This window comes from Marmota flaviventris, chromosome 18 (assembly GCF_047511675.1).
Source record: "Marmota flaviventris isolate mMarFla1 chromosome 18, mMarFla1.hap1, whole genome shotgun sequence".
Classification (NCBI taxonomy): domain Eukaryota; kingdom Metazoa; phylum Chordata; class Mammalia; order Rodentia; family Sciuridae; genus Marmota; species Marmota flaviventris.
Window position 1 is genome coordinate 61,821,080 of NC_092515.1, and position 11,790 is coordinate 61,832,869.

Here is an 11,790-nt window from a genome sequence, read left to right on the forward strand (position 1 = left end):
TCCCCCAGTGTCGTCCTCTGAGTGGGGAGATCTGGTGATCTGAGGCGCTGGTGAGTGATCCTATGTGTTGTTGACGGCCCCACCCCCATGTCTGAAGTAGACAGGACAGAGGGGGTGGTGGCTATGGAAACCCATATTCAGCAAAGCTGGCAGGAGGTCTCCCCCAACACGATGGCGCAGGAGCACCTTGCAGTCTGGTGGTGGTTACCATGTCCGGTGCCTACTGTCCCCCTAGCCTCCCAGCACCCGTCAATGTGTGACTCTTTCGACTGACTGGGAGTTGGCATCTGTGCCAGGTGCTCGGTTAGGCTGCAGAGTGCGAGACGTTGCGGGCCCTCTGGTGTCCATAGGCCCCGTGAGATGATGGTCTGCCTTCTCTGGTGTGGTATCCCAAGATGCCCCCCTGGGAGCCCTCTCCTCCACTCTAAGCCTGTATGACTGGCTTGGTTTCAGGTGGCACCAGCCCCCGATCCTGCAAATCTGCAGCTCTGAGGATGAGATGGCTGTTGGTGGCTGGCGTGGTCCTTGTGCACTGGGGCTGGTGGCATCTGGTAGCCCCAGGTACATGTAGGTAGTAGTAGTCCCAAGGGCACAGCTGGGTGTCATCCATTGTCTGCAGCCCCTTCCTTGGGCCCAGCACGGAACCCCTGATGGGAGGCTAGCCGAGCACTCTCACTGCCCCCACTTCTTGCTCCTGGAAGCGATGATATGTGGGTCTCCTGGTTCCTGTTGCCTGTAGTCAACGTGTTCTCACCCACAGGCTTGGGACACCTGCCTCTGTGGGTGAGCAGGTGGGGGTGGAAACGGCTCCCAGCTGACCACACAGGCTGCCTGGGGGGCTCACTGGCACAGATGCTAATCTCCTAGTCTGTCACTTGGCTTCAGTGTGCCAGACAGTGCCCAGGGCTGCTCTTAGGAACCAGCACCTCGTTGTGTCCAGTATGCTAGGGGTCTGTGGGGCAGTTTCAGTCCCCGCCAGAGGACAGCCCACCAAAGCCAGTCACCTGAAGCTCTGCTCAGAGTCAAAGGAGTTGGACCTCAGGGAAGAGTAAACAGCCACTGAGGCCACCTGCAACCTGGGCAGTCCACTGAGTCATCTGCTTCCCAGATGATGCCTTGAAAAGGATCCGTTAGATGGTTCACATCCCAGAAGGCCCCGGGTGAGGTGTGGGCCTGTGGGTCTCAGCCCTCACGAGTGGATTGACTGTGGCCACTTTCAGCCGAGGATACTGGCATCGCTCAGACAGGACCCCATCCTGCGGGGCCACCCCAGTCCACCTCTGCCTGTGGGCGTCACACTGGATGGTGCCGTGTGTGGCTCTGCATCCATTCTGAGGTTCCTCTGCGCAGCCGGCACCCCCGATGGGGCTCTCTGCCCTTGTGCTGGTGGCCCCGTTCTCTGACGCGTTTCTGGGTTCTGATGAAATGCCCTCTCTGGTCCCTGTCTCCCAGGTAAGAGAGGCCAAGCTCCCCTGGAGGCTCCCCGCAGGCCTTCTTCAGCTCTAACCTGCCCTTCGCTCCAGTGTGCACCCCTGGCCATTCTCCCCTGGAGGGGACCCCACTTGGATATTCAGGGGGATTTTGATCCTTGCTCCTATGCAGTCCTCTGAGACAAAGTCAGATTCAGGGACATTCCAAAATAGTGCTTGAGGTGTGATCTGAGGGCAGCAGTGGTCTCGGGCAAGATGAGCAGAAGGATATCCGCGGACAGGGTCACATGCTGGAGATGCTGTGTGCACAGGACTCTGGCCCTGTCTGGTCTCAGCGGCTGATGAATGCTGTCCGCCAAGGGCGGGGGTGTGGTGGCAAGGTTGGTCAGCAGGAGAAGCCACTGGATCCCAGACGGCAGGGCTGGGTACTCTTGGGGCCAATGCTCATGGGTGTTGAAGGGATGCATCCAGGAAGAAGCTGTCAGCTACCTCTGCACAATCCAGGACCTGAAAGCCAGGGTACACTGTCCACCACATCTGGCCATGTTTGCGTGGGCACTGGGTACTTCCCTTTGGGGCAGCCAGCTCCAAGGAGGTAGGCCATGTGGACAGGCACCAGCCCCCAGCAGGCCTCACCCTGCCCGGGCCCCTCCTGTGGAGTCAGCACTGCCAGGGGTTACTCCCTCCCTCTGCCCTGCACCCCTGCTACCCATGTCCCCATTCTAATCAACGCATGGTGCTTGGCAGAAGGCTCCTGAAGGAATCCCTCCACCCTCCACGGGAGAGTTAGCACAACCCCTGGCCCAGATGTGATGGGTTGCCGGAGGGAAGGGCCCGTGTGCTCTGGAGGGAGCGGGGCATCTGGGCTCATACCACCCGTGTTCTAGAGCTTTCTCCCAGCACTGTTCATTCATCTCCTTTGTTTGCAACCTCCTAATCTGTTTCTTTTGAAAGCCACGTTACTCCTTTAAAAGCCTGTCAGCGGGGTTTGGTGGCCCACGCCTGTCATCCCAGCAGCTCGGGAGACTGAGGCAGGAGGATTGTGAGCTCAAAGCCAGCCTCAGCCATGGTGAGGTGCTAAGCAACTCAGTGAGACCCTGTCTCTAAATAAAATACAAAATAGAAAATAGGGCTGGGGATGTGGCTTGGTGGTTTAGGGCCCCTGAGTTCAATCCCTGGTACCAAAAAAACAAAAACAAAAAAAGCCTTTCAGATGGCAGTTGTGGCCACAGCTAGGGTTGGAGGCCAGGGCCTGGGCTGACCATAAGCCTCTCACAGGTGCTGTCCTGGAAGCTCAGCCCCCTGCTCTGGCTTTACCTGCCCTGCCCAGTGCAGGCAAAGATGGACAGCATAGCTAGCCAGGAGTGTGGACACTGGTGGCCCTTCACTCTCCATGTGGCAGTGGCTGAGCTTGGCTTGGTCACTACCTTCTGCTGCCCACATCCACTGTGAGGGGAATTCATCGAAGACCCTGAGTTCAGACAGGGGCCACCGACTGCTTCCGGGGAAGGGGGCCTCCCGGTGGGGAGACAGTGACGACCGCCCGAGTTCCTGGGTCTGGTTGGGGCAGCCCAGGAAGCTCACGGCACCGGGCTGGGGGTGTGTGTGGCTCTCGGCTGAGCTCTTCCCCTCAGTGTCTTGCTCCTTCAAGAGGAAGTGGGGCGGTTCCCTGTCCAGAGAGTGCTGCCTCTGCCCTGCCCCAGCTCACAGCCCCTTCTGTGTGGGGAGTGTCTGGCTGGCTGGAGGTGGCAGGCAGACCCTGGCCTTGGTGGCCCCCATCCACCCGTGCTGATAGCTGGGGACTGTGGGGCTGTCACAGAGGGGCTGCGGAGTGGAGGGCCAGCCCCCGGGCCCACTTTACCCAGGGGCCCGCCCGCTGCACTGCCCAGGAACAGGACAGTGTGGAGAAGCTCTGGGAGCCCCAGGGCCCAGCATCATCAGGGGTGGCTGCACTTAGCTTCACTGTCAGGACAGAAAGCAGTTCTGTTCCTTTCTTGCTGGTATGAGCCACAGGAAGGACACTGTCGCCAGGGTTCAAGAGGTTCAGAGTGGACGGTTGACTATTGAGTGTCCTGAGAGGTCAAATTGCTGTAAGAAAAAGTTCATGTGGTCATACGTATTCAAAATCATTAAGACAACATTTTAAAAGAATCATCTAAATAAAGACATGGCCCCCGGACACGGACGTGGACATGAACATGGTCATGGAAAACTAGAACTTCCAGATTATAGGCAATGGAAGATAGAAGGGACACCATGACAAACTGTCCAGGAGAAGCTGGCTGCAAAAGGGCTCAGGGATCCATGGGGCCGCAATGAAGCTTGGAGATACATGGGTGGCTCTGCACACAATGCTTCCTTTGTTGGTGTATTATTAAAAGGATTTAAATGGGGATTTGCTGCTTTTGTGGTAGCCGTAGGGGCCGAATATTATCTGGAGTCCCAGAAAAAAGATAACAATCACCACTGAAGATAGTATCTGGAAATATCTTGGTGACTCCTTAATTCTCTTATAAAAATAAGATTTCTTCACTATATCGTACTTGTCCATGTGTTTGTCCCTTAAAGAATACTAGTAAGGTTTAATAAAGTAAGAAAAACATTAAAAAAAAGAGGTTCAGAGTGGCAGGCAGGACAGGGAGGCCGGGGGGTTTCCAAGCCCAGGCAGAGCGGCGCCTCCCTGCCCGCCACCGCTGGTGTGTGGCAGTGGTTGGCAGTGTTCACTGGCTGTGGTTGACAGAGGTGACTGCAGGACAGCCGGGGGAGCAGATGCTGAGGGCCCTGGGGTGTCCTGCAGTCCTTCCTGACTCCCACCTTGCTCTGGCCTCGGACTGCGTGCCTGGGCAGGGCAGTGAGAGCAGACAGCTGGTGGGGTCGTGGCCCGTGGCTGGGAGGAGCCCTGGGCTGGCCGGGAACCTGCTCCGAGCTCACCTTTGTCTGTGGGCCTCTCTCCTTCTGGAGCTGCCCCCTCTTTGTTCACGCGACATCCCTGGCCCCAGACCTCTGCCCACCACGCCCCGAGGCGCGTCTCTGCAGTGTATGCACCTTCCGTGTCAGACATTCCCCATGAGCACGACCCTGGGGGGCTGACAGATGTCCTTCTCTGCTCACAGATGTCCCTTCTGGGCCTGGGGCTCAAAGCAGTCGAGTCCTGAGGAGCTCACAGACTCCCTCACTCAGTGGTGAAGGGTACTGCTCCCGGCCAGCAGCTTGGGTGCGAGTCCCACAGAGAGGGCGATGGAGGCGCAGGCAGTGGCCAGCCCTTCAGGAGTACTTACATGGCCAGTGCTCAGGGGGTCAGGGGAGTGGGCTGTCCCAGCATGCCTCTCTTCTTGCCCTCTGCTGTCCCTGGGAAGCAAGTAGGTCGACTGGGCATGTGCTCAGTTCACCAGCCCTGGACTTGGAAACTGGGAAGAAGTGGAGTGGGCAGTGGGTGGCATCTGGGTCTTGTTCTGCCCACTGTTGGAAGGGGCGGGTGGTCCCTCCAGCCAGGTTGCAGAGGTGAGGTCTGCTTGCAGAGGCTGGTCCTGGGTGTAGGAGTCACCACTGGGAAGAGGCTTGAGCCCGAGCCCCGGGGGCAGGGAGGTGCCCCTGGAGGGCTCTCCAGTCCCCTCTCCAGGGCGTGCAGTCAGCCCAGTCCTTCCTGAGGAATCTTCAGGGAGCGGGAGGTGGGAGCGCTCTGCCCCCCTCAGTGCCAGGCACAGAACTCCTTCCCCGGCCCCAAGGAGGCCCACTCCTCCCCACCACGCGCACTGCTGAGTGCCCGCTGCCAGCGGATGGCTGCAGGAGCTGAGGTTCCTTCCCGGGGGAGGGGGGCCCTGCAGAGGCACTGGCTGAAGGACTGGCAAACGAGGCCAGGGCTCTGGCCGACAGGCAGCTGCAGGAGGAGGTCTCCCTTATTGCAACACCTGGAAACTCATCACTAGCGGGGACAGGTGGGCACCCCAGGCTGCCAGTGCTGGGCAGTGGCCTGAGCCAGTGGCAGTCATTGGGAGGCGAGAGCCCCACCCAGGCAAAGACTGCCCAGTCAGACAGTCTGAGTCACTGAAGTCCCTAAGGAGGGCTTCACAGAGCTGGGGCAAAAGGTCCTCGTGCTTCTGGTCTGCTCTGCCTCCTGGTGGGCAGAAGGGTGGGGATGCTGCTGGAGGGTGCCCAGGAAGAGGAACCCGGAGGTCGGTGCTTATTGGAATTGGAGGCTCGTTGGTGGCCAGCATTGATCCTGGAGGAGAGCAGCTGGACCCAGGTGACTGGATACCAGGGCAGGGTCCCTGGAGCCACAGAGCTTCCCCCGGGGATTCTGTGGTCTTTCCTGGCTCACCTGGGGAGTGTTCCCTGAGGTTCTGGGCATTGTGTCCTCCTCACCTGGCGTTCACCCAGTGCTGTGTGCCTGAGCACACCACAAGCCCCCTTATGCTGACCGTCCCGTCTAGCCGTCCACGGGGCGGACCCTGCCTTGGAGCTGAGACAGAACACTGGCTTGCAAAGTTGAAGAGTGTACTCAGAGGAAACAGGAAACAGTACTGGAGCCGGTGCAGCCCATTCTACATCGAGGCTGGAAACCCGCGTGCTGGTGGCCTCGGGCAGGTGCGTGCTCAGCCTTCAGGAGGGCTTTGTCAGCAGAGAGGCGAGATTGACCTTGAGGGGGTGCTGCATTGGCCGATGGCCCCGAAAGCTTGGCTACGACATTGAGGTCTTGGCTCATGTGTTAATCTGGCCCCGGGCCTCCCTCAGAGCTGAGTAGGTGAAATTCCAAAAATATTTAGGCGTATCTATAATTTATTCCAATGACCTCAGAATCATAAATCATCTTCTTGTGGCTCAGCAACCTCCTGTCCGCCTTCCTGATCCCTCGCCACGCAAGCAGCTGCGCGGTTCTACGTGACTTGTGAACGCTGACATGCTGTCCCGGTGAAGGCAAGCTCTCTCTGGACGGGACTTCTGGTCACAGCTTGCCTCTTCCCGGTCCTGCCACTCGAAGGGGACTCACCAAATCCCCTGGCGATGGCATCCGTACTGTTCCCACGGAAGCTGTTTCCCTCCTCTTTCAGCCTCAGCAGCCAGCAGTTGAGGTGCAGGCTCTGTGCCCAGGACACAGTCCTCCACGTCGTCCACCCTGAGTCATCTCCCCCTGGGCACACAGAGCCGGCCCCAGTGCCCGTCTGTAGCCCCGACTGTGAGTCCCTAAGGCCCTAAGCCCCACTCACACAGGCTCGCCTTCCTGCCCCTGCAGGGCCCCCAATTGCCCGAGACCACCCTGGCCAGCCATCCTGACCCAGGGAAGCCCCCTGCCAACTTTGCCAGGAAACGCGGGTCATCGTCGTGTTGAACGTCCCACCTCATGGTGAGGGCACCTCCGAGGTGGCCTCTGGTGCTCCCTCTAGTCTTAAAGCTGCTCGTTAGAGCTAGAGGTTTGGTCACTTCTGGTTCCGGTCTTCCCTTGTCTTTTTGACCAGAAGGCTCCATGGGTGTCTGTGCCCCTCGCCTGGGGTGTCTCCCCAGGATGTCCTGAGGTCTGGTTCTCCCACCTGCTGTCCCCGGCCTGACAATCTGCCACAAAGGCCCATTGGCCTCGAGGTGCCAGCAGCCTTGGTGACCCCGTCAACCTGGGTTGCAGAATGGAAGATTTCTAAGTCTGCGGTTGCTTCTGTTCATTAGCTGAGATTCTTTTTTTTTTTAAATTTTATTTATTTTTCAGTTTTTGGCAGACACAACATCTCTGTTTGTATGTGGTGCTGAGGATCGAACCCGGGCCGCACGCATGCCAGGCGAGCGCGCTACCGCTTGAGCCACATCCCCAGCCCCAGCTGAGATTCTTTACAAAGAACTGCCCCTCCTTCCTGAAATCCGCTTCACACAGAACAACGCTCAGTCCTGACACCCGGTGGGCCAGGCCAGGCCAGGGGGGCGGTGTGTGGGGGGGAGTGGGGGGGCGCTCAGCCTGAGCCATGGGAGCCGGGCGGACCGTTGGGTCTGGCTGGCTGGGCTGCGTCCTGACACGCACGCTCCTCCTGTGCTGCGGCATTTTTTATTTGTTCCATATTGAACACGCCTGAGGGTTTGAGTCAGACGTACTCTGAGCTGGGATGGTTTTGCACTTGGCCGAGCTGGATCCTCACACTGTGGAAGGCCCCTTGCTCCTCTGGGGGTGCCCCCCACCCGCTGCTTCCCACACAGAGCCGTCCTTTCCTTGGGATGTGCCCGGCACCAGCGGCGTGACCTCCCGGGCTCTGTCGTGTGCACACAGGTTACGCGGCTCCGGGGGAGCACCAGGCGGGGCTGTCTCCCTGTAGCCTGTGTGTCTTTCCAAGCACCTGGTCTGTCACCAGCCAACAATGTGTTCGAGTCCTGGCCCATGGCCTTGGGGTGGGTGAGGAGGGGTCACCACGGGTGCCACAGAAAGCAGGCTCCACGCGGGTCCCTCTGTGGGTCCTGTGCCCTCGGGCCTCCCCTGCTCCCTGTTGGGGCCTCGTGCTGGCTCTAGCTGTGGTTGTGGGTCGCTGGGAAGTGCTGCAGCGCTTCCAGGTGAGCAGAGGAGCCACACGGGCACTTAGTCTTCATGTTCTGGTAGCTGGCGGCCCGCCTGACCAACCCTGGGGAGCTCGTCACCCTGCTCAGGATGGTGGCAGCGCTGGGTTTTACACAGATGCCCATTATCAGGCTGCAGGAGTTCTCCTCTGTCCCGATTTTGTTTGAATTTTTAAAAATCACAATTGGACACTGAGTTTGGTCCAAAGGCTTCGCAGCGTCTTTCAGGATGATCTCATTGTCTTTCTCCTTCATTCTGACTCTCTGGTCTTGGCTCTGTGCTGCTGTTGTTGCTGCAGAGCTGGGGATGGAGCCCAGGGCCCCGCACACACTAGGCTGGTGCTCTACCACTGAGCTGCACCCCGCTCCTTTCTATTTTGAGACAGGGTCTGCTAAGTGGCCCAGGCTGCCCTTGAACTTTCAAGAATCTCCTGCCTCAGCCTCCCAAGAAGCTGGATGAATGAGGTGCCCCAGGCACGGGACCATTGTTGGTTTTCAGTGCTAAGCCAGCCCTGCCTCTCTGGGACCAGCCCACGTGGTCACAATGTGCTAGTACTGCCATGTTTTCCCGAAGGGTTTGCTCACGTGTGTCAAGGAGCTCTGCTTCGTGTCAGGAGGCTTCCTCTGCTGCTCCCTTTCCTCACAGTTCTCATAACAGGAATGAGGAGACAGCCCCTCCCGCTTTGCTTTCTCAATGAGTTTGTGTGGGTTTGATTCCCGCCTTGGACAGTAGAATTTGGCAGCACATCATTGACCCCAGGAGCTAGCTGACGTGAATGACATTGCCTTGTTCTCAGGGTGCTGATTTCTGGGGCTGTTTTCTGCTCAGTTAACTAATCTGAGTTTTTCATTCATAGTAGCAGCATCAGGTGGACTTCTAGAGACCTGCGCTCGGCTTGCACATCTGTGTGGAGAGACGAGATGTGAGCAGTGGTGCTGGCCATTCAGACACCTCAGAACCCACTCACCAAGAGGGCCTAGTTGGTGTGTACAGCACCGGTTAATCCCAGGGGCAGTGGGGGTGGCTGGTGGCGGTCCCCAGGACGCCAGAGGCCATTCAATTTGGCAACAACTGAAACTGTTTAGGAGAACCTGGGTCCTTGAAGTAGAACCCACCCAGGTCCCACGGGCACTTTCCACCTCAGTCCAGGACAGGTCGAGGGCCAGCCCCAGGCTATAGGTCAAAGTGTTCATTCCCAAGTCACCTCCCCCAGGACACGCTGCCGAGCACAGAGGACAGGTGGCCAGGAGGGACATGGGCACTTTCTGCAGACTCCTGTCAGACTGGTTTCCTGTTGGGTGTGTTGGCACTGGGCCCCAGAAGGCCAAGGGTGAGCCTGAAGGCCACATCTTATGGCATGCTGGCCCTCCTCCAGCGGCCAGCAGGATAAGTAGGGGTAACCCTGGACCATTTGGGGGCACAGACTGGTGCAGCCCCTGCAAGCATGGAATCTTTCAAAGTGTTGCATCTCATAAATACAAAAATGAGTTTTAAGATAAATGAGTGGCTGAGTTTGTATTGCTCCTGCCCTTCAGCCCTGGAATGTGATTTGTGGACCAGGAAATGGTACCAATGGTACCAGGGCCATTCAGGAAGTTTCTCTAGCTAAAAGAACCTGAGCTCCTGGGCCGAGGCCTGGCCACTCCTGTGAGCCAGGAAGCCCCTGCCCAGAGGAGACCCTCTCCCAGGACAGAAGTTCTGCTTCCCCTGCCCAGGGGCCCTCTCCCTGCAAACCCTTGCTCTCGGGACCTCCCTGCCGTCTTCAGTGGGTTGTGCGGGCCGCTCTCCACTTGCTACCCTGACAGGGGCTGGGACCCTTCAGAGGCCTCTGCTGTCCCTCTCCTGGGGCCCGTCACACTGCTGCTTCGTGCTCCCCTGAGCTGAGGAAATTCAGAACCGTGGGCAGAAGCCAGAAGCAGAGCTTACACCTATGCCTCTCCCCTCGCCAGCCTCCCGCCGGCTCTGAAAAGCTCAGGCTTTGTTCAGGGTGATGACGTGTCCCCGGACACAGAGCAGAGAGGGTGCAGCTCACTGGAAACCCGGACCACAGCGCAAAGAGGTGAAAGACAGACGTCTGCTTTGAAAACAGTGCTGTGACGATCAACACCATATAAATGTTGAAGAGCAGGAAAATGGGTCCACAGAGTGCAGAACCCCCCAGCGGCACCTGATTCTTCATCCCTGCCAGCCTGTGGGCTCTGCCAGTCACTCCATGTGACCTCAGGTCGGCCGCAGACCTACAGTGAGCTGCTGTGGCGCGCTCTCGTGTGGCAAGCTCCCGCCGTGGCAAGCTCCCACCGTGGCAAGCTCCCACCTTGGCAAGCTCTGGCTGGTGTACAGGGCCTGGCACATCTGGCCACGGCTCCCGTTGTGCCCGAGCCATGGGCAGAGGACAGCTGGACTTCCAGGCTTTGCACTCTAACTTCAGCCGCTGGCTGCGCAGCGTGGTGTGTCCGTGTGCGATGGGCCCTGCTCCCTCTGGAGTCTGGTCCTCAGTGGAGCGCTCAGAACCCGGCAGCTGTGAAGTGTATTTTTATTCAGCTGCAGCAGACACGGCTCCGAGGGAGTCCTTACCTGCTTGGATCTCTGGCTTGAAAAACTCACCAGTTTTGGACTAAATTCTTCCTGTGATCCAACCCTGTTGTGGAGCAGGGAGGAGGATTGAGGCCTTCTCGGTGGGGAGATGGCATCTTTGTGTGAACAGAGTCCAGAGCTCGCCCTGGAACCTGTGCCCTTTGGCCTTTGACCTGGGGCTGACCTGTGCCAACAGGGCAAACACTCTGGAAAGGGAACGTGCGTCTGCCCAGCCTCCAGGGCCCCATGTGCCGGCTCCACCTGGGCAGGCCAGCTGGGGCCAGAGGTGTCCCCGTGGACATGCTATGGGAGGGGTGTCCTCTAGAGAACCTGCATGTCACACGTGGCCTGAACAGCCAGCTTAAGCAGACGTGATGCCTGTGTTACTAAGGGTCACGTGCACGTGCAGCTCACACCAGACATCCCAGGACCTGCAGGCAGTGGGCTGGGCGCAATGCTCGGAAGCAGCAGCCCCATGCTACAAGGTGCAGGCCTCGCTGTGTCCAGTGACCAAGGGGGCACAGAAGGACCTGGACATGGCACTGGGGCTGGACACGATGCAGGGGTCCTGGGGCTGCTGTGGGAAGGGCAGCAGGAGCAGGGCGCCCGAGTGTGTGGGGTGTGCATTTTATGTACTCCTGGGCCGCAGGGCAGCGGCTGCGTTTGCCCAGCCTTCCTGGAGGTGAAATTGCAAACAAATTTGTATTTCAAGTCGCTCACTGCTAAGTCACTCGCTCAGGAGCTGATGGCAACCGCCGGGGGCCGGGCTCCCCCCCCCCCTTAAGTGGGAAGTTAGCACACACACATGTCCACTCCCCGCTGAGAGAAGTTTAAAAAACAACTGCTTTTCTCCGAGGCTATTGTAAAACAAGAAACCAAGCAGAAGGACGGAAAACAAAAGGGCCTGGGGACCTGAGCCCCCCAACCCTGGATGGTGGCGACCTGTCCCCTGGGTGCCTCCCGGCCAGCCTCGGTGGGCACGGGCCTCCGCCAACTGCCCCTTCCTGGGTCTGCTGACAGCCCCGGGGCAGATCTGGCTTCACATCTCTGCAATTCTGAAAAGCACCAAATGGCCCCAGGCTCAAGTGTCCTGGTGACCAGGAGTGCCAGGTGGGCGGGCCATAAGAGCTTAGGGGTACCAGACCCGCAGCTGGCCTGCCCAGATGGAGCCTGCTCTGGCTCAGTCACCAGAGGTGGGTGCCAATGCAGCAGCACCATGTCCACTGGGCACCCCTGTGGTGATGGGCCCAGGGATCGGAG

The 11,790-nt window shown here is 58.8% G+C and overlaps 1 pseudogene; it reads left to right on the forward strand.

Moving 5' to 3' along the window:
- The first annotated feature begins 3,484 nt into the window (after positions 1-3,484).
- On the forward strand, positions 3,485-4,042 carry LOC114090971 (NADH dehydrogenase [ubiquinone] 1 beta subcomplex subunit 3 pseudogene; annotated as a pseudogene).
- Positions 4,043-11,790: the final 7,748 nt, after the last annotated feature.